Source organism: Neofelis nebulosa, chromosome 12 (genome assembly GCF_028018385.1).
Source record: "Neofelis nebulosa isolate mNeoNeb1 chromosome 12, mNeoNeb1.pri, whole genome shotgun sequence".
NCBI classification, from domain to species: Eukaryota; Metazoa; Chordata; class Mammalia; order Carnivora; family Felidae; genus Neofelis; species Neofelis nebulosa.
In genome coordinates this window covers 7100832-7123500 of record NC_080793.1, presented here as the reverse complement: position 1 = coordinate 7123500, position 22669 = coordinate 7100832, and the positions used below count along the sequence as shown (strand labels likewise).

Here is a 22669-nt window from a genome sequence, read left to right as displayed (position 1 = left end):
GCAGCAGCTTGCCTGGAAGCTCTGGGGGTCTGGGGTTGGCTACAGAAGAGTATGGGACCCTCAGCCCTTGAGGGCTGCCCGGGGCAGGGTCTTTGTGGGTGCTTGTGGTCAGAGCTATAGATCATTGGGGTCCAATCCAGTTCAAAGTTTAAATTTATAGCCGGCAATACCAACAGACAGATCTGTAGACTTAATGCAATCCCTATCAAAATTCCAGTTGGCTTTTTTGGCCAAATTGACAAGCTCATCTGAAAACTTATCCATAAATGTGAAGGACCCAGAAAGCCAAATGATCTTGAAAAAGGAGAGCAAAATTGGAGAAGTCACACCTTCTGATTTTAATAGTTATTGCATAGCTGCAAGAATCAAGACGATATGGCAGTGGCATAAGGATAGACTATAGATTGATGGAATAGAATCGAGAGTCCACAAGTCTACCCATACGTTTATGCTCAATTGATTTTAGACATGGGGTATGAGACCATTCTATAGGGAAAGAGTAGCCTTTTCACCAAATGGTATGGACAACTGGATACCCACATCAAAAGAATGAAGTTGGATCCCTACCTCACACCATACACAAAAGTTAACTCAAAATGGACCATAGACTTAACTATAAGAGCTAAAACTATAAACTTCTCAGAATAGAACGTAGGAGTAAATCTTCATGACCCTATGAATTAGGCATAGAACACCAGAAGCACAGGGGCAAAAGAATAGATAAATAGGACTTCACCAAAATTTAAAACTTTCTGCGTCAAAGGATGCCAAGAAAGTGAAAAGACAGCCCAGAGAATGAGAGAAAAATTTTGTAAATCACGTATCTGATAAAGGACCTGTGTCCAGAATGTGTAGAGAGTTCTTCCAACAAAATAATAAAAGATAAATAATGCAATTTAAAAATGGGCAAAGGACATGAATAGGCATTCTTCCAAGGAGGACATACAAATTACAATAAACACACAAAGAGATGCTCAACATCACTAGTCATCAAAACCACGAGCTGCTCCTTCACCCCCACGAGGATGACTGAAATAAAAAAGATGGGCGATAACAAGTGTTGGCAAGGAAGTGGACAAGTTGGAACCTTCGTGCATTGCTGGTGAGCTTGTGAACTGGAAACAGATAAATCTGGGATGTGCATATTCCAGAGGACTAACAGACTCCGTTTCTTCAATAAGTCAGTGACAAGAAAACACATTTTCTAAAAAAGTAACAGGATGTAACAACCAAATGCCACATGTTAGATCTTCTTTGGATCCTACTGCAAACCGATCGCCTGGAACCTGACATTGATGAGAATATCAGGAAACTTCGATGATGCCCTGGGTAGGAGACGACGCCGTGGAACTGCTCTTAATTTTGCCAGGTGTTTATATGAAAGCATGTCCGTGTACTTAGAGGGACGCTGAGCTGGGGCAGGATGAAAAGACATGTCCAGGACTGGCTTCAAATTAGCTTCAAGCAACAGCAACAAAATTGTTATCGAAAGGGGGTAGATAGAGCAGGTGTGGCAAAATCTCAGTAATTATTGAATCTGAATGATGGAGCAGGAGGACTTATCATACTCCTGTCTCCTTACTCTTGTGGGTGTTTGAAAATGTTCTTAGTGAAAACCTTTTTTTTTTTTAAGATTTTATTTTTTTTATTAAAATTTTTTTTCAACGTTTATTTAATTTTGAGAGCCAGAGACAGAGTGCGAGCGGGGGAGGGACACAGAGAGGGGGAGACGCAGAATCCGAAACAGGCTCCAGGCTCCGAGCTGTCGGCACAGAGCCCAACATGGGGCTCGAACCCACGAACCGTGAGATCCTGACCTGAGCCGAAGTCGAATGCTTAACTGCCTGAGCCACCCCGGCGCTCCTAGATTTTATTTTGAAGTAATCTCTACACCCAACGTGGGGCTCAAACTCACGACCCTGAGATCAAGAGTAGCATGCTCTACGTACTGAGCCAACCAGGCTCCCCGAAAACCTCCTTGATATATATGTATGTATGCAAAAGGTCTGCTTGGGTTGACTCAGACAAGCCGCTTCTCTGAAACTGGGTTTGCACATCTGGTAAAAACAGGGGCGGTATCTGTCCCATTTGACAGATGAGGAGACTGAGGCTCAGAGAGCCTGCCCAGGTCTCACGGCCAGCTCAGGAGGAGTCAGTATTAGAACCCCAACCCACCCAGCTCTCAATCTCTGGCTCTGTCTCCTTACTCCCGGTGGTTGTCGTGGCTGTAAGCTGTAGCTGTCACCTCTGGGGTGTGTGTGTGTGTGTGTGCGTGTGTGTGACCTCAGGGCCTCTCTGAGGCCAGCCTGAGGCCGTCCCAAGGTGGAGTCTGGGATGTCCTTCGAGTCAGCCGCTGCTCTCACACAGGCCCCTCAGTCCACTGTGCCCAGGTCACCCTCTGCCCCCCACTCCGGATGTCTAGGAGCCAGGCTTGGCGGCCCAGGCAGCCGGACAATGGGCCCTTTGGAGGCCCGGCCAGGGCCTGGGCCTTGGCTGTGGGCTGTGGCCGAGGCCACGACAGAAGGCCCCTTGTGGCTGGCCCCGGGCTGCGGCCAGAAATAGGTCCCGCTGGGCGCAAGCGCCTGTGGGCCCCCGCCCTGGGTTCGGCCTGGGAACGTGGGTATTTGTGGAGCTGAGGGGGAGGAGATCTTCATCAAGAAAGCAGGCCTATTTTGGGGCTTTTGGGAGGCGGGGAGGAAAACTGACCCCCACCCTTGGCTTCTACCTTAAGCTCTTTCCTTTAGTGCAGAGGCAGGAATCTAGGCTCCTGAGTCCCCCTGGGTTCAAATCCTGGCTCTGTCCCAGCTACCTGCGTGGCTGGTCACTTCCCTCCCCGAGCCTCACTTTGCTCATCTGTATAATGGGGAGAAATCACAGTAAGTCCTTCATGGGCTTGTAAGGATTCCAGGGGACGCTGGCCCATGGCCCGGGAGCAGTCTGTGCTCCTAACGCGCCTGTTACTAAATCACTTCTGCCTCCCCTCCCCCCAAGCCAGGCTGCCCCCTCCTCCCCCCTCCCCGCACCCCGGCCAGGCTGCCCGGTTATCCCAGGCTCTGGGCTTCTCCGGACCTCGTCCTCCAGTCATGCACCAGGGCCCTGCAGGCCTTTTGCTCTGAACTGGCAGCGGGAGGGATTCCGGGTGCCCTTCCTGCCCGTCTGTATCTGTCCCTCTTGGCCCAAGCTGGGTGATGGGGGCCGCTGAGGAGCTTCGCTGCGGAGCTTCGCAAGTTTAGGCCTGAGGTTCACAGACACAGACCCAGGTTCAAATCCACATTAATATGGGCAGCAGGGGGCCCTTGGACAGTGAGGGATGGGAGCGCGTATCTAGCTCTTCTGGAAGTCAGGGACCAGGTCTGCCCCCTCCCGCCCCCTGTGTGTCCTTGAAGCTATTTTTATGTGTTGCTGGAAAGCAGAATGAAAGCCCGAGCCAGAAGCACTGGGAGGTTTCCCGGGCGCTGCGGGTCTTGCCCAGGGGAGCATGGGCCATTCCCAGCAGACTGGTGGAGCCGGGCCAGATGCTTCAGCGTGTGGGAGGGGTCCCGTGGCCCCTGGGAGCCTGGAGGTCATTACCAGGAGGTCCCAGCTGGTCGGCATAAAGGGGAAGAATAAGGATTTAAGAAGCCGCAACGAGGGTGCAATTGTCCTGGGGTCCTTGAGGCCTGCATGAAAATCCAGAATGCTCACGAAGCTCACTATTTCATTCATTCATTCATTCATTCATTTATTCATTCATCTACTCACCCCTTCACCCATCACTGACCTCTTCACTTATCACATATTTAACCACGGTCTTCCAGGGGCTGGTGGGGGATCACCCCCAAAACACACAGAGCCCTGCCCCCGCGGAAGATTTGCTCACAAGTCCGACTGCTTTCCTCTCTGGCTCAAAACCCTCCCCTAGCTCCCCAGTGCCCAATGGAGATGGTGCAATCTTTATACTGTGACAAGTCACAGGAACGTTCCCCACTCACCTAGGCCTCATAAAAGAGAATCTTGACCTTGCCTGTTCAGCTCTTCTCTCTGCCCTCTGCAGAGAGCTCTATCCTTCCAAGTCCAGTTCCAGGGAGAGGCAGGAGTGCAGAGCAGGGGGGAAGGGGAGGGGCGTGCACTCCCTGCTGGGTCATCTCTGGACTGTTCTTTACGGTGGGGGGTGGGGGTGGGGGGGCTCTGTGAAGTGGGGAGATCAGAAAGGGAACAGAGAAGTCCCTGAGGCCGAGTTGAGCTGTCTGCAGAAGTACTGAGAGAGCAGAGAGAGGCCAGGAAAGTCATACTTGGAGGGCTGCAAGTGAGGGGTTCTGGAGTAAAACATGATACGTTAGCCCTGGAGGAAGAGGTGATGGGATTGAGCAGCGTGGCTGAGGGGTAGCAGTTGGATCCCCCTTGATATTCTTTGCAAGAGAAAAAAAATTGGACCCCCCCCCCCCCCCCAAATAACACGTGGCTGCTGTCTCAAGCTTCTTTGAATGAGACTCTGCAGGGCGAGGGCCACTTGGGTCCCAGGAGCTACTCGGGTTACATTTATATGATCCGTGATCGGCCTACCTTGTTAACTCTGGGGCTCATCTCTTCAGGCTTTTCCTCCCCCATCTCCTCATCCAAAGCCCACCCTCCAGCCCGATCTAGTTCCTTGAAGCCCCCTCAGCTTTGCTGGGACTTTGGCAGGAGCCCACTCTCACCCCCCAAACCTGCGCTCTTTTGAAGTATGTGGCCTCCCGGGCTCTCTGTCCCCCTGCCTTGGTCACCGGATTGACATGCACAGACTACTTCCTCCTTGCTTCCCACAGTAGAAGGATTTTTTTTTTTTTTTTTGGTGCAGTCTTAGAAGAACAAAAACTTGGCGTGCAGGTGAGTTTTACCCGTCTGTTTACAACACACAGATAAATAATCAGAATATCCAGGGAATGAGGCTGCCTGGCCACTGTATCTCTCTGGTTCGAAATAAAGCACAGTAATTAATACGTTAAAAATACCTACTGGACCCTTACTATGTCCCAGATACTCGATGGGGTGCTAGCGATAGGAATGTAGATAATGGAACTCATTCCAAACCCTAACCCAACCCCCAACCCCGATCCTGACCCCAACACTAGCCCTAAATCTAACCCCAACCCAATCCTAGCCCAAACCCTGTACCAATGCTACCCTTAACCAAAAACCCAACCCAAACCCTAATTCTTTAAAATAATTTTTTTTTAATATTTATTTTTGAGAGAGAGAGAGAGAGAAAGAGAGCACCAGCAGGGGAGGGGCAGAGACAGAGAGGGAGACACAGAATCCGAAGCAGGCTCCAGGCTCCGAGCTGTCAGCACAGAGCCCCATGCAGGGCTCGAACCCACGAACCGTGAGATCATGACCTGGATCATGACCTGAGCCAAAGTCGGAGGCTCAACTGACTGAGCCACCCAGGTGTCCCCCGAACCCTAATTCTAATCTTCGTGTTAAAAATCTTTCCATAAATGCGTCTCCTTTTCTGTCGTAGTCAGTGGAGTGTGCTGAGTAATAATGAAACTCATCTGATTCTGAATCATCTGGTGCCTTCAGACTGGAAAAGGCAGAAGGCAGGTGAGACCAGGTTGAACACTGGCGAATCCAGGGGATGACTTTGAAAAACAAGGTATATTTTAATGTAAATCCCCATGAATTTATGTTGTGTCACCATCCTTAGGGGACCGGCCTGACTAAGCCAGCACCTGCTGACCCCTCCCCCACCCCTCCCTCCGCACCTCCCCCCAGTCCTTCTCCTCACTGGCCTCTGGGTCACAGAGACCTTCTTCAGTGAATGCCTCAGCCCCCTCTGGCCTCAAGGCAGCACGCACTGTTCCCTTTGCCTGAAATACCTTTCCTCCCTTCTCACCAGGCTGACTCTTGCTCAGTCCTCAGGCCCCTCTGAAATGTCACTTCCTCAGGGAGGCCTGCCCTGCCTGCTCTCTCCCCCAGACTCGTTTTTTTTATTGCCTTCCTGCTTATGGCTCCTGCGCCTTTTTTTTTTTCAGGGCATTTATGGATATTTGTGGCCATGTGTTTATTTGCATGTTTCTTTCTTTCATGTCTGTCTCCCCAGCCAGACAGTGACCTCTTTCAGGGCAGGGACTGGGTTCGGCTCCCTGCTTACAGCCCCAGGACCTAGCACAGCACCTGGCCCACAGCACACCCTCAGAGAGCTTTGTTGAATGAACGAATGAATGAATGCATGCGTGAGTTTTCCACTTCCTCATAAAGGCGCAAGAAAGATTCCTGCTAATTGAAGCTCCTGGCTAGGGATGTTTGTCCTACGCCCCGGGGCTGAGCCTGGGGAAGCCAGGAGAGAGGGGCTGGGTCCCTCCCAGTGCAGTCTGCCATCCACTTCTGTCGAACTCTTCCAGGCTCACTTGGAAACAAACAGAGGATTTTTTTTTTTTTTTTTTTTTGAGAATCTATTTCCTCATTTCAGATTCTCCACCACACTGAATGGGAGGTCGGCAGGTATCATCCTCACTGTTTTACAAGATGCTTTTGCCCAGAGAGGTAAAAACACTTGTGTGGGTCACCCGGTTGGTCAGCAGCGGTGCCAAAATCGTTTCCTGGCCCCCAGCCCTTGGCAACGAACCTTCCTTTCTTTCTGCACCGCCCCCCACCCCCCAATCTGGAGGTGCTCAGCTCTGCGCCAGCCTCCAGGGACTTGGCAGGCTGGCAGCTGCCAAGGGGACCCTGACAGACCCCAGGCTCATCTTTGCATTTGTTGACAGGCACGTTGGAGCCATTGCTGGAACCAGCCTTGGGCAAATGAGTCAGAAGTCAGCACCCCAGGAGCCCCAAACAGAGAGGGTGGGTTTTTTCACACCCAAATGGAGTCTTCCTTTGTGGAGGCTCAGGAGAAGGACCTCACTACGGGTCACTGCTGTTTGTTGAGCACACGCTGGTGCCACGCTGGGCGAATTGCTTGTTATCTCTGTACAGGTTTACGATCACTCAGCGGACCGGACGAAGAAACTGGCACAGAAAGGTTCAGTCACTTGAGCAAGGCACCCAGCTAGCTAGCTAGTTAAGTGTTGCTGGTAGGATCTGAACCCAGATCTACTGACGTATAGACTCTTAACCTTATACTTCAAGGCAAAGAAAATCCCAGGGGTGCCGAGGAGACGCTGTCGAGATGTCCCCGAAACCGCGCGGCACAGAGAAGCCCACGGACAACCCCGGGTGGGCGTCTCGCGCACTTCGGACCTCCGGGGGCGGGGCGGGGGCGACCCGGGCCCCGCCCACATTTCCCCGTCGCCCCGCGCCCCGCCCCGCGCCCCGCCCCGGCCGCTCCGGCCGCGCCCGGCTCCGCCCCCGCGGGCAGCGCGGGCTTCCCATTGGCCGCCGTTTCCATGGTTACGCGGGGCCGGTGGCGCTGCAGACTTCCCGACACGTGTCCCCCGGAGCCGCCCGGAATTTGACAGGGGACCATGTGCGCGGCAGCGCGGGAGCCAGACAAAGGGCCGGGGGAGGCGGGGAACGAAGCCGGCGGAGAGGCCGGGTGGCCGGGCAGGGATGAGCCGCCTGCTTCTCCCGCGAGCTGGAACAGTCCCCCACCTCCTGCCTTTTTTTGTATTTTGAAGGAAAGAAAAAATAAACAAGAATTGCTGTGGAAAGCGAGGAGGGAGACATTTCCAGCCAGTCCCACCTGCTCTCCCTCCTCCAGGGAAAACTGGGTACGCAGGCAGCATTTCCGCCCTGAGACCCCCACCGTGTCATGCCTTACCCCACCCGGCCCCCGGGCTTGTCACCGCTCCCTGACCTCAGTCCTTGAGGTTTAAATCCTCTTTCTCTGGCTTGTTTAGGAAGCGAAAGCTTAACAGTGCGGTTGTTTTGATGCTGCAGAAATGCGACCCAAGGAATTGTGGGGGATCTTGCTACCCCCGTTCATCCTACAACAGCGACCTCACTCCAGTAGCGACCATGTAAGGACACTTCCCCCGCAATTTTTCCCTGGGTCCCTGGGCTCTGTGCCCAGCGAGGGCCTGGGCTGGGCTGCTCAGGTCAGGGCAGTAGACAGACTCCTGTCCCCATGTGTTTGTTGTCCTGTGGCCTCTTGTGGTTGATGGTATTGCCATCTTCTCAGTCCCCAAGCCAGATGTCCCCTCTCCCAGCCCCCACGCCATCACCAGCTGAACCTATGATTGCCGTGATGCCTCACCACAAACTTAATGGCTTGAAACAACACAAATCTACTCTCTTACGGTTTTATGGGTCAGAAGTCTGACACAGGTCTCCCTGGGTTAAATCCAAGGCGGTGGTGGGCAGGGCTGTGTTCCTTCTGGAGCTGGAGGGGAAGAATCCTTTCTTTGTATTTCCAGGTGTCGAGGCTGCCCGTGTGGCTTGGCTGGAGGCTGGCTTTCATCTGCAAAGCCAGGAGAGGCCCGCTGAGTCTTTCCTCATCCTGGACACCAACTCTTCTTCCCTCTTCCATTATTTAAGAATGCTTATGATTACCATCGCCACCCGGATAATCCAGAATAATCTCTCCATCCCCAAGTTAGCTGGTTAGCCATCTTTTTAAAAAAAAATTTTTTTTTTAACGTTTATTTATTTTTGAGACAGAGAGAGACAGAGCATGAACAGGGGAGGGGCAGAGAAAGAGGGAGACACAGAATCTGAAGCGGGCTCCAGGCTCTGGGCTGTCAGCACAGAGCCCGACGCGGGGCTCGAACTCACGGACTGTGAGATCGTGACCTGAGCCCAAGTCGGACGCTTAACCGACTGAGCCACCCAGGCGCCCCTCAGATCTTAATTCCATCAGCAACCTCCATTCTCCCCACGTGCCACATAAATATTCTCACGTTTGGGGATTAGGACGTGGACATCTTTGGGGACATTATTCTGTCAAGCATGCCAGACCCGACGGTGTCACCTCGGAAATCTCTCTGCGGTCCAGCTCTCCATCCCTCCCGCTGCTCCCTTCCTGCCTGCCCGCAACTCTCCCAAGATGCCCCCGGTAGTGGCCTCCTGTCTCCTGTCTCCAGTCTGTTGTGCTCGTCTCTCTCCCCCACGGTGTTCACAGCCTCCAGGGCAAAGGCTCCAAAGTACAGACACTGCCACTTCCAAGGCCCCGATCACCTGCGGGTGACAGTCCAAACTCTGTACTTGGACACACAGTACTCAACCTGTCCCCTTGTCCTCCCCTCCCCCCCATCCCTGGCCCCACGGAATCACTTCCGGTTCTCTTTGTACCCCATGGTATTTGCCACCTCCTGGCCTTTGCCTGTGTGGTTTCAGCTCTCTGGACCATCCACCCATCTTCATTCATCTCCTCAAGGAAGTCTTCCCTGACCTTTAGGTCCAGTTCAGGGTCCCTTAAAAAAAAAATTTTTTTTTTAATGTTTATTCATTTTTGAGAGACAGAGAGAGTGTGAGCAGGGGAGGGGCAGAGAGAGAAGGAAACACAGAATCCGAAGCAGGCTCCAGGCTCTGAGCTGTCAGCACAGAGCCTGACGTGGGGCCCGAACTCACAGACCATGAGCTCGTGACCTGAGCTGAAGTCGGACACCCAACTGACTGAGCCACCCAGGCGCCCCCAGCGTCCCTTTATTGTCCTTCCCTGGAACCTGAATGTGCTCATCCCTGACCACTTTGGCTCAAGAGACCTGTGTCTGCCTCCCCATGTGCCCCCACCCTGCCCCCCACCACAAGCCCTCGAAGGTGACATCTGGCTAGCTACTTTGGCCACACTGCCCAGCATAGGACCACCCAGTGACTTGGTTCCGGGGGGATCGGTGAGGAGACCATCTGGGCTGTTCTGGGAAGCAGAGGAAAAGTTGGATAGAAAAGCCCTTTCCCTCACGGTGCACAAGGACTTTTGCCCTGCTTCTGGCAGGTGGAATGGAATAATATTAACAGCGACAACAGTGGGGGCCACCCTGCCGTCCGCTTCGTGCTGGACCACCGCCTCGTGAACCGATTCTCACCACAGCCTTGGGAGACACCACCCGTCCTCTGCGCCCTCTTTTATAGATGCAGACCCTCAGGCTCTCGAGGTTAACCATGAACAGGCTTCCGGAGGGACCCTGGGCCAGGAGGGTGTCCCGGCTTCTGTGTGGAAGGGTGGTGGTCATCTGTCCGTTCCTTCATTCAGTGGAGGGGCGGCTCCTCCTCGGGCAGGGGGCTGTGGCTGGCCGGGCTTTGGGGGTTGGCCTCGGGGGTTGGCCGGCCCCCTCGGAAGCGGAAGCTTCCGGGAAGCGCTTTCCTTGTTGTTTGCTGGCCTGATGACATCTTCCCCTCTCCCCGCCCTGTCCCACCAGGATGTGCCGGCAGGAGGTTCCTTTTCAAGAGTAAGGGAGGGGCCCGGGGGAAGCTAGCGGTCACCAGGGACAGCACTTCCGCTTCCGTTGGGGGAGATGAGAAAGTTCTGGAGCCGGATGGTGATGTCGGCTGGACAATGGTGTGAATGTACTTGATGCCCTGAGCTGTCCACTTCAAAGCGGCTCAAAGGGGAACTTTTATGCGACGTGTATTTGACGGCAATAAGAGGCATTTGCTGACTTTTTGAACGTCAGCTGTCCCTTGCACACTTGACATTTCTCAAGGCTCCCGGGGGGCCGCAGGCGTCCTCATTTCTCTGTGGGAACGACGTCCAGGAGGGTGGCAGCCACCCCCTTGGCAGATGAGGAGACTGAGGTGTGGAGGCCGGAAGTGGTGACTCTGCGTTTCAACCCGATATACCTCTAGGGGGAAGGTGCAGTGTGGCCCGGGTTGGGTGTTCGGGCTCAAAGCGGGTCTGCCCTTCACTGTCGCACGGCCTTGGGCTTCCCGCTGCTGGCTTTCCTCTTCAGACGACTGGGGACAATGATAGTGTCCTCTCCGGTCCAGCGACAGCATTTGGCGAGATGGTATTGGAAGGATTTAGCATGATAGCTTGGCCACCATCAAAAATCAGATCCCCTCCGGAGTCGGCTGATGCTCCCTCTTGGTGCTAAGGTGGACGGTGGGCATCCCCTTCAGCCTTGACAATGGTAGGAACCAGCTAGGAAGCCTCCATTTGACAGATGGAGACACTGACGCTTGAAGCTGTGCCCAGGGTGCCGTGGGCGGCGGGGGGGCGAGGGGAAGGGTGGCCCCAGGCTGAGATTGAGAAAGGTGTGTGCCATGGGTCTGGAGAGGGACAAGCATTAGGCCGGGGAGTGAACACGGGGGTGGGGAGGGTGGCTCACAGCTCGTCCACTTTTAAGCGTACAGGCTCGTCCCGGGGGGTGGGTGGGGGAGGGTGGGGGTGCTGTGTTCGGTCCCGCAGGGGCGGGGCTCTGAGGTGGGACCATCATAAATTGCATGGAGGCGAATCCACACTGAACAGACTCCCCTGCAGCCCCGATCAGGAGTCAGTGCCCTGGGCTCTGAGATAACCCTGAGTCCTCCGGGGGGTGGGGGGTGGGGAGGGAATCTAAATTCAGCTCCAAGCAGGAAAAGGAACCCTCTTCTCCTCCATCTCATCCAGCCCCCTTCTGGAGTTATGGGGGAGGGCTGGAGGGCTGGAGGTGGTCTAGGATAAAGGTGACATTTATTTCAGCAAAGGCTTGGCGGGAGGATGGCGAGGGACAATTCACGCGCATCGCTGGACAAAGAGTGTCCAGCAGAGGAAAGAGTAAGTGCACAGGCTCCTGGGGGCCCCTGAGGGACAGCAAAGGGGGCCCTGTGGCCAGAGTCGGGGTGAGCAATGACTTCAGGAGATTGAGGACAGAGGTTGGGCGCGGGGGGGGGGGGGCGTCAGCCACTTGGGGACTGTGGCTTTTGCCAGGAGAGAGGTGGGAAGCCCCTGGAGGATTTTGAGCAGAACGTAATCTGATTTACATTTTAACCACCCCCTCCCCCCCCCCCAGCTGCTGAGCTGGGAGGAGTGAGGACAAGGACCCAGGATGAGGACCAGGTTGACAGGGGGAAGGTGGCATCTTTGGATGGGGGCTTTTGAGAAAAGGCGGAGTCAGGAATGACTCCAGAGGCTCTGGCCAGGGTCACTTGCCAGAGAAGGAACCACTAGCTAAGGAGGCACCACAGGTTCTGGGAGGGGAAGAAGAGAAGTTGGTTTCAGTTACCTCGGAAATGCCGTTTGGACAACCAGGTAGCCATGAGCCAGCTGAGCCTGGGGTCCTCGGGGAGGGCTGGGTGGAGGTGTGAACGTGGGACCCGGGAGTATAAAGGGGCGAGACTGGCCGAGACCAAGTAGGACGTGAGGGAGAAAGGAGGGGCCTGTGTGGCTTTCTCAGGACCGCAGGACCAAAGTACCCCAAAGCCAGCGGTGGGACACGGTGGAAATGTATTCTGTCACAGTTCGTGAGTGTACAAATCTGAGATCGGGGTCCCAGCAGTGTCGTGAGGGACTGAGACTCTGGCTGGCCCCCTTCCTTGCATCTCCCGAGCTTCTGCTGGGGGCTGGCAATCCTTGGCTTGCCTCTGGAGTCATCTGGCATCCTCCCTGTGGGTCTCTGTCCTCCTCTTATCAGGACACCGGTCATATTGGGTAAGGGCCCCTCCTACTCACGTAAGACCTCATCTCAACTAATCACATCTGAAAAGACCCGATTTCCAAGTAAGTTCACATTCTGAAGTACTGGGGATAGGATTTCAATATTCCTTCCTTCCTTCCTTCCTTCCTTCCTTCCTTCCTTCCTTCCAGAAAGAGAAAGGGTGAGGTGAGTTGGGGAGAGGGAGAGGGGCAGAGGGAGAGAGAGAGAGAGAGAGAGAGAGAGAATCTTAAGCAGGCTCCCCACAGCACAGAGCCCAATGCAGGGCTTGATCCCATGACCCTGGGATCATGACCTGAGCCCAAATCAAGAATCACATGCTCACTCGACTGAGCCACCCAGGCATCCCTTCAATATATCTTTTTAAAACACACTGTATTAAAATTTTTCTTAGATGACATATTATTAAATGTTCATCTATTTGAGAGCGAACGAGAGAGAGAACGAGAGAGAGAGCGGGATAGGGGCAGAGAGAGAGGGAGAGAGAGAGAGTCCCCAGGCGGGCTCCTTGCTGTCAGCACCGAGCCTGACTCTGGCCTCGATCTCACAGCCTTGAGATCATAACGGTGAGATCATGACCTGAGCCGAAGTCGAGGGTTGGATGCCTAACCGATCGAGCCACCCAGACAGCCCATAGAAGATCTTGTGAAAATATTGTGGAAAAATACGCAAGATGTAAAATTTACCATTCTAATCACCTTTGAGCATACACTTCCCTGGGGATTAAACACAGTCACTTTAGACACAGTCACATTTTTATGCAATCGTCCCCACATCCACTCATAGAACTTTTTCATTTTGCAAAACGAATCTGTACCCGTTAAACACGAACTCTGCCATTAAACATTTCTCTCCCTCTTCCCAGCTCCCGGCAGGTGCCGAGGCAGGGTGGGCATCTCTAGAAGGAGGAGGGGGCAGCGGGAGTGGTGGTGGTGGGGGGGGCAGATGTTGGGGGGAAGTTCCTGGATCTTTTCTTTATTGTTTCTGTCCTGCAGACAAGGTGGGTCATCGGGCGAGAGAGTCAAGGGAGACAGCTGATGGTCTGGGGGGTGAGGAGAAAGCACAGGACGGTGACCTAGGAGAGGGGTGAGTGGGTGGACCCAGGAAAGGAAGCACGAGAGAGAGAGAGAAAGAGAGAGAGAGAGAGAGAGAGAGAGAGAATCCCAAGCAGGATCCGTGCTGTCAGCCCAGAGCCAGACGCAGGGCTCAAACCCATGAACCATAAGACCTGAACCTAGATCAAGAGTTGGACGCTTATCCGACTGAGCGACCCAGGCGCCCCTGTTTCGTCAATGATTAAAGGTCCTCCCCTCCGTAAAAGCGCTAAATGTTTACTTTACAAGATTTGAAAAATTCCAAGCCACATCATAAGAAAAACATTTAAATGCCTTTAATTTCACCACCCAGAAATAATTACTGTTAAAATGTGACGATCTCTTTGCAGCATGTTTTTCAATGTGCACTGACTGCTGTGGATTTACCGTGTTCAGCAAATCCTACTTCCCTTCTCTTCCGGGCGCCCGACTAGACTACATTTCCCAGCCGCCCCTGCAGGTAGGGAGGCACGTGATAGAGTCTGACCAATGGAAGGTGGGAGGAAGTGACACCACCCGCTTCTGGATCAGGCCCGTAAAATCTTTTGATCCACCGGGGCCGTCTCTCCCTCCCGCAGCTCAGGGGACTTAGCGAAGGACTCCAAGACCCTAGGGGGCTTCCAAGCCAGTAGTTGGGATGCGCCTGCGTTCCTGAATGACCCCGGTAGAGCAGAGACCCCACCTCCCCATGATAGTTCCAGGAAGATGAGATGGCCCTTTGTTGTGTTAAGTCATTGAACTCTGGGAGTTGTCTGTTAAAGCAGTCAGCCTGGTGCGGTAACGTCACATAAACACTGGAGTCATGCTGGGAGACGTTTTTAGGCTTATTATTATTATATTATTATTACTACCCCTGCTTAGCACTTATCGTAACCTTCTCCAATATTATTAAACAATCGTAGCACGATTTTATTTATTTACTTACTTATGTATAAATGTTTATTTATTTATTTTGAGACAGTGAGAGCGAGGCTTCATGCAGGAGCAGGGGAGGGGCAGAGAGAGAGAGAGAGAGAGAGAGAGAGGGAGGGAGCATCCCAAGCCGGCTCCACGCTGTCAGCGCAGAGCCCAACTCCGGGCTCGAACCCATGAACCGTGAGATCTTGACCGGAGCCAAAATCAAGAGCCGGGCGCTTAACCGACTGAGCCACCCAGGCGCCCCCTCTTAGCACGAGTTTAACGGTCGCCTGTTACAATTACATATTTACCCGGTGCCATATGGTCGGATATTTAGGTTGCTTCCAACGTTTTGCTTTTTCATAAGTCATGCCCCAGCAAACACCCTCGTGGCAAATCAGGTCACCCCATCTGGAGGCGCACCGATTCCCCCCACCCCCACCCGCCTCAGTTTCCTGCCTCTGAGCCTGTCCTCCGCCCCGTGCTTAAAGAGGTGCCCCAATTCCGCAGAGACTGTTTGTAAAAAGGAGCGTAGTGGGATGGAAAGGACGTTCTGGGACCCAGGTGTGGGAGAAGCCTTGATCTTCCTCTCAGTGAGCGCCGCGTGCCCTCGCGCCCCCTTTCCTGCTGCTGTCATGGTCGTGGAGGAGGTGGGGGTCACGGGACCGAAGGTCGGCAGACATCTGGTCAGCTCGAAGCCCCAACACCTTGTGAGCCTGGCTCCTCTGCAGGCGGGGGGGGTGTCTCTCTCCCGTTTCCCGTTGCGGATGGTGCCTGGCTGCGTGGAACGGTTCACGCGGTCTAAGGGACTTGGGAAGGAGTGACGTGTCCCACGTGCTGTCCCCGTGCCTGCGCAGGCGGGGCAGTTTGGGGCGCGCCGCTCTCGGGGCATCGCGTGGGCGTCCGCCGAGGTCGACTGCGGACTTGGTGCCGCACTTCTCACGTCGGGGTCCAGCATCTTTCCCCCTGTATTGGTTTCCTGGGGGTGGTACCGTAACAACAGTGCCCGAGCTGGGTGGCTCAGGACAACAGAAATCTGTTCCGCGTCTGGAGTCCAGAAGTCTGAGATCAAGGTATTGCCAGTGTGACGCTTTCTCTGAGGACCCTGAGAGTGGGGCGGAGGCGGGGTGGCGGGGTGGTGGTGGGGGGGGGGAATCCTTCCTTGCTTCTAAAGCTTCTGGTGGCCCCAGGCTTGTAGATGGATCGCTCCGGTCTCTGCCCGTGTCCTCTCCTCTACGCATGGATGGGATGGTTAGGACTTCAACGTATCTTTTGGGGGGGATATAATTCAACCCATAACGCCCTCGGTGGGTCCTCTCGGATCCTGGGCTTCCTCCATTCAGCTGCGGTGACAGTCTCTGCGACACTGTGCTCAGTCCCATCCGCTTGGGGACCCTTAGCCATTTCTGCTTTGCTGCTGCCTTACCGTGTGGGATGCAGTGTCAGGGCCAACGAGGACACATCCTGGGGAGCCCAGGCACCATCTTGGATGTCCCCACATCCCCTAAACCTGTCTGAGTCGTTCTACTGCTCCGGGGCCCTCAGGCCCGCCCTTCCTCCTCAGGTCCAGTGTCTTCCACACCCCTGCAGGACTCCCCTCGTGTAGGGCCCCCTTCTCCCCCTTCTCTGTGCTACAGATGTTACCCACCGTCCCTGTCCCTTGGTGGGGCAAAACCCTCGTGGTTTAAGTTTCATGGTGGTGGCGATCCTAGAGAGAGAGACAAAAATATTGACTCAGTCAGAGAGAGAACGCAGCAGGAAACGTTTCAAAGATTCTACGCCTGTTAAAATGTCTTTGATGTTAAAGCCCTATTTGCCTTGACCTTTGAAAGTCTAAACAGATGGGAAACCCTGGTCTGCCAGTCTGTCTACTCCTTCTACTTCCCCATCCATTCCCTCGATGCCCCCGGGCCCTTGTTTTCTTTTGCTGGGACTCTTTCCTCCCACCTCGTTGCTGGGACAATTCCTACTCATGCGTTGGGTGGCAGAATTCGTTGGGGGAAGCTGTCCCCGAGGCCCAGACGCATATCCACCCCCCACGCCCCCTCCACCAACGGGCTGCTGGCACCCACCGCTCTTGTGGCTGTGTGTGTCACATCTATGACCCTCAGCGGCCACGAGTCCATGAGGACAGGAGCCACACCTGTATTGTTCCTATGTCCCCTCTGTTGGCACTTGGTAGGAACTGATTCAGTGTCGAATAAAAGAATAGAAGCCCTGGCAAGTGACCCAACATTTGGTATTGGGTTGAATGTATGAACTTGCCTACAAAAATCACAGTTGCATGTGACTGAAGCCTTCCCAAGCTCTGCTTTTTGGGAGAGCACCATTGCTGGGCGACGATGCACTCATGTGTCGGGGAGGGGAGGTTTCAGATGGTCTGTAATTTCCTGGGACTTCCCTCTTACCTCTTCAGTTGGCCACCTACCCTCCAAGGCCCAGGCTGACTCCAAGTTGGGTGAGTCCTCCTGTGTGTGCTACTGTAGCCCTCGTGGGTTAGCTGATTTCTCCATTTTCCATTGGTTCTCCAGTTTCTCCACTCAGTGGTGAGTTACGGTCATGCCTCCAGTCTTAGAGCAGCTTGGAGCTTGGCCACTATTTGAGCCAGTGCAGAGTAGGTGTTAAAAGTCATGGATTTGGGGGTCATGAACTACTGGGGCCTCACCAAAATAAAAAGCTTCTGCACAATGAAGGAAACAATCAGCAAAACTACAAGGCAACCGACAGAATGGGAGAAGATACTTGCAAACGACAGAGCAGATAAAGGGTTAGTATCCAAAATCTGTAAAGGACTTCTCAAACTCAACACCCAAAAATCAAAGAATCCAGTGAAGAAATGGGCAAAAGACACGAATAGACACTTCTCCGAAGAGGACATCCAGGTGGCCAACGGACACATGAAAACATGCTCGACATCACTCATCCTCAGGGAAATGCAAATCAAAACCACAATGAGATGCCACCTCACCCCTGTCAGAATGGCGAACATTAACAACTCAGGCAACAACAGATGTTGGCAAGGATGCGGAGAAGGAGGGTCTCTTTTGCACTGTTGGTGGGAATGCAAGCTGGGGCAGCCACGCTGGAAAACAGTACGGAGGTTCCTCAAAAAACTAAAAAGAGAACTGCCCTACGACCCAGCAATGGCACTACTAGGCATTTATCCAAGGGATACAGGTGTGCTGTTTCGAAGGGACACGTGCACCCCCATGTTTATATAGCAGCACTATCGACAATAGCCAAAGGACGGAAAGAGGCCAAATGGCCATCGATGGATGAACGGATAAAGAAGATGTGGTCTGTATAGATACAATGGAGTATTACTCGGCCATCAAAAAGAATGAAAACTTGCCGTTTGCAACTATGTGGATGGAACTGGAGGGTATTATGCTAAGTGAAATTAGAGAGTCAGAGAAAAACAAAAATCATATGACGTCACTCACATGAGAACTTTAAGGGACAAAACAGACGAACCTAAGGGAAGGGAAACAAAAATGATATAAAAACAGGGAAGGGGACAACACAGAAGAGACTCGTAAATATGGAGAACAAACTGAGGGTGACAGGAGGGGTGGTGGGAGGGGGGAGGGGCTCAATGGGGGAGGGGCACTAAGGAATCTATTCCTGAAATCACTGTTGCGCTATATGCTAATTTGTAGGCAAATTAAAAAATTTCAAATTAAAAAAACCAAGCAATGGATTTGGTATCAAACAGTTCCCAGTGTGGGCCTGGTACACAGTAGATGCTCAATAAATGCTGTGGGCTTATGGGAAACAGATTGGAGTGGGAGTCACAGCCCTGCCACTAATTGGCTCTGAGACCTTGGGCAAGTTACTTAAATTCTGAGCCTCAATCTCCTCGTCTATAAACTGGGGCGACCATGTGCCCACCTGACCAGGTTCACTGAGACAAAGGGCTTGCTTGGTGGGGGCTGGGCCCGCGTCAGGGTTCACGGCAGCCAGAACTGACGGCGGTGGGATCCTCCCAGTAGCGTCATCTCTTCTCTTCCAGTCTGTTCTAAGACTCCCTTTCATGGCTTCCCCACCTCCAGTTTCTTTTCCTCCGGCCATCCTGTCCCTCACCCTAGGGTTCATCCGTCTTCTTCTCTATGGTCCCTTCACTTCTGGCTCAGAGCCCTGCAGGGGCTCCTTATCACTTCTCGAGTGACATCCAGGTCCCTCCCCGAGCACCTGAGGCTCTCCGAGGTCGGCCTCACCCAGCGGCGTTTCCAGCCTGGCCTCTGACCACACTCCTGTTCTTCGGCCAAACATGTCACTTGCTGTTTCTGTCCCCAGTCCCCCCGGAGGCCAGGCTCCTTGCGCCGCTCGGGCTGTCCCTTTCCACCTGGGATCCCCTTGCCTCACCAAATGAGGCAATGTTTGCCAAAGAACTTTGACAACAGATGGCTACTATCAAAAAAACCCAAACCAACAGAAGAGGGGTGCCTGGCTGGCTCAGTCAGTAGAGCGCGCGACTCCTGATCTTGGGGTTGTGAGTTTGAGCCCCATGTTGTATGTAGACATTGTTTAAAAATACAATCTTATAGGGGCGCCTGGGTGGCTCAGTCCGTTGAGCGTCCGACTTCGGCTCGGGTCATGATCTCACGGTCTGTGAGTTCGAGCCCCGCGTCGGGCTCTGTGCTGACAGCTCGGAGCCTGGAGCCTGCTTCCGATTCTGTGTCTCCCTCTCTCTCTGCCCCTCCCTTGTTCACACTCTTGTCTTTTAATAATAAATAAGTGTTAAAAAAAATCTTATAGGGGTGCCTGGGAGGGCTCAGTCAGTGAAGCATCTGACTCCAGCTCAGGTCATGATCTCAAGGTCTATGAGTTCGAGCCCCGTGTCGGGCTCTGTGCTGACAGGTCAGAGCCTGGAGCTGCTTTGGATTCCGTGTCTTCCCCGCTGTCTGCCCCTCCCCCGCTCACGCTCTGTCTCTCCAAACTGAATAAATCTTAAAAATTAAAAAAAAAACTAAAAAAACTTAAAGAAACACACAAACAACCCAGAAGAGATGTGTGTGTGCACCCATCATTCACAATTGCCAAAAGGTGGGAACAGCCCAAGTGTCCGTCGACGGATGGATCGACCCAACGTACCATCGGTACCTGGAATATTATTCAGCCTCAGAAAGGAAGGAAATTCTGGCACCTGCTACCACACAGAGGAGTTCATAGACATAAAAAGTAGGAGGGTGGGTGCCAGGGGGAGGGGGAGGGGCGCTAGTGTGTTTAATGGAGGCAGAGACCCATTTGGGAAAGACGAGAGGAGTTCGAGAGATCGGCTGCACAACGACACGACTGAGCTATACCCTTAAAATTGTCTTTTTGAAGTTTATTTATTTATTTTGAGAGACACCGAGAGAGCACATGTGCAAGCGAGTGGGGGGAGGAGCAGAGAGGGAGAGAGAGAATCTCAATAAGGCTCCGCACCGTCGGCACAGAGCCCCACGTGGGGCTCAAACCCGTGAAACTGCGAGATCACGACCTATGCCAAAATCAAGAGTCGGTTGCTTAACCGACGGAGTCGCCCAGGCGCCCCCAACTACTAAAAACCGTGACGATGCGGGATTAAGAGGTACAAACTTCTAGTTATTAAACAAACAAATAAATAACTAAGTAAATAAGAAGGCCAAGTTGGTGAATTTCGCTCTAGGTGTATTTACACACACGCACACACACACGCACACAGACAAGCAGACTTTGAACGTTGTCTTTGCCACGGCCATCTAGATGTCCTTGCTCGGCGGGACAGAAGATGGTCTGCATCGAGGCCCCAGGAAGCCTCTGTTTTGCTGCCCGAGCCAGGCTCCTGGGAACATTCCAACCCCACTCCCCACCATCGGGAAGGCAGAGACCCCTGTGATGAGCGGGGCTGTTCCGGGGCTCTCTTCTGCCCTCGTCCTTCCCTCACCTGGCCTCACCTGCGAGCTCCCCCAAATCCTCTCCTCCAAAGGCCCTTCAGCCTCTGCCGCACTTCCCCTTCCACAGCCACGCATGGGTCTTGGCTTTGTCCGGATGCCCCTCCGTAACCTCCATTTTTAGCCTCCTATGCTTCTGCCTCCCCTCTTTCCGCACACTCCCTCTGCGACCTTGACACCCATAGTTCCTTGCACCCTGAGACCCTTGGTCCCCCTTTCCCTTCCTTTCCCTCCCCTACCCCCCACCTCTTCTCACCGGCTCACGGTCTCATCTCTACACCCTTTGTCCCCCCCCCTCCTTTCCTCCTATTCGCTGTCCTGGCTTCGCCTCATGACCTTGGCCCCAAGTGAACCTTTCAGATCATGGTTGTTTCTCATTTCTGAAAAACAAAACAAAACAAACCACCAGAGGACTTCCCCGCCCTACATTCACCGCCCTCCCCACTGCGCCCACCTGCTCGGCCTTCCCTGCACTCACGGCCATCAATCGGTCAGCTGTCCCCCTCCTGCCCGGGGGCCTCCAAGTGTCTCCACAGCTTTACCCCATTTGCAGCCCTCCCCAGTCATCAGCTGCCTGCTCCTTTCCTGGATGGTCACCACCAACATGCAACAAATATTTGGGAATGTCCCCCGTATTTCCAAAAGCCACCCCTTGGCCCCACAATCCCCCCCCAGCTTCAGCCCCATTTTTCTGACCCCCTTCCGGCACACTTCCTGACATGGATCATCGAAGGGCTCTCTCTCTCTCCACACCCCTTCCCGTGATCTCCTGGGCCCACTGCAGACAGGCTTTGGCCCGGGCCCTCCACCCAAACGGCACTTGCCAAGGTCAGTGCTGACTGCTCTGCCGCTAACCCCAGAGGTTACCCTTGGCGTCCACGTTCCTGCACCTGCCCGCTGTGGTGGACGGCCGGTCGCTCCGTCTACCTCTGAACACTCTTCGCTTGCTTGGCCTCCCCCCCCTTTTCTGACTGCCCCATCCGAGTGCCCTTTGCTCCTCCTCTGCCTGCTAACCTGGACCTGCCCGGGGCTGGGGTCCTGACCCCCGCTTCGCCTGTCTGTCGCCCTCTCCCTGGGTGGTCTCTCTCTCTCGGTTTCATGTGGCTGAGAGCCAACTTTACAGGGGATACCTCCTGCCTCCAGCCTGTCCCCTCCCCCGAGCTTTGGCTTCCCCAGCACCTCCCGAGGGGATGGCTCGTGGCTCCTCCCACTTAACCGGTCCCCAACCGTGTCTCCTCCACCGGCTCCCCGAAACGAAACGTGCTTTCCAGCAGTAAGTGGAAACCGCACGCTTTCATTTTCTCAGGTCACAACTCTTGGGCTTATCCTTGACGCCGGTCTCTTCCACATCCAGATCCATAAATCTTGTCAGCTTCTAACTCTGGAAGCGCACCAGGCACCTGGCCCCTTCTCCAGGTCCCCTGGGCCCCGTGGGCCAGCACCATCCGGCTCCCCTGTATTAACTGACCGTCTCCCTGCGTCACCCTGCTCCCTTCGGTCCATTCTGCACGTTCAAGAGCAAAGCATCCTTTTAAAATTCAAGTGAAATCTTGACTCTTGCCAGCTGGGAATGCTCCAGTGGCTTCTCATCGCGGGGCGAAGAAGATCCAAAGGCCTGGCTGCGGCCCACCAGGCTCGACCTGATCCTGCCTCTCCCTTACCTGGCTGCCCCGTTCAGAGCCCCGTGAGGGCAGGGGCAGCCCCGTGTGTCCCGGAGAATGGGGACCCGCTCCCAGGCCCCCCCACCGGTACAAATGTGACGAATGAACAAGTGAGGACACGTGACCACAGCTTCCCCCAGCCTCTTCTTGTCCCTGCCTGTCCTGGGCGCCGCACCTGGCCCCCTCCCGCCTCCCCTCGGCCAGGTGTGCAGCCTCAAGGTCTCTGGCTTCTGGCTGCCAACTTCTTCTCCGCAAAGGGGGTGCTCCGGGGACAAAGGTTTTGCGGTGCCCCCAGATCCGCGTGAACCTCCTCCTGCAGTCCTAGTGGAACTCTTGGGGCGCCCCCTTCCCGGCCCTCATCGGTGGGCGGGACTGGGAGAGCAGAGGCCCCGCCCCATTGTGGCCACGCCCCACCTCTAACCGACCGAGATTGGCAGGAGGGCCCCTGGCTCCTCACCTGCGCTTTGCGGAAGTGGGGGGGGGGGGGGGGGCTGCTGGTCCCAGTTTGGGAGCAGAGGCCCCCGGATTCAAACGCCCAGCGCGTGGCAGGACTCAGGTGCCCACCCAGCGCGACAGACACCAGCCTGGCTTTCTTCCTTCTGACTTGACGTTGCCCCGGGAGCGGAACGGGA

The 22669-nt window shown here is 54.3% G+C and overlaps 2 long non-coding RNA genes across 2 annotated transcripts; both read left to right on the top strand.

Moving 5' to 3' along the window:
- The first annotated feature begins 4851 nt into the window (after positions 1-4851).
- Positions 4852-7179, top strand: LOC131490820 (uncharacterized). The gene is made up of 2 exons (XR_009251231.1): positions 4852-5614; positions 6726-7179. It is a non-coding gene; the product is annotated as an uncharacterized LOC131490820 (long non-coding RNA).
- Positions 7180-7312: 133 nt separating this feature from the next.
- Positions 7313-8525, top strand: LOC131490819 (uncharacterized). The gene is made up of 3 exons (XR_009251230.1): positions 7313-7670; positions 7800-7919; positions 8316-8525. It is a non-coding gene; the product is annotated as an uncharacterized LOC131490819 (long non-coding RNA).
- The last annotated feature ends 14144 nt before the right edge of the window (positions 8526-22669 follow it).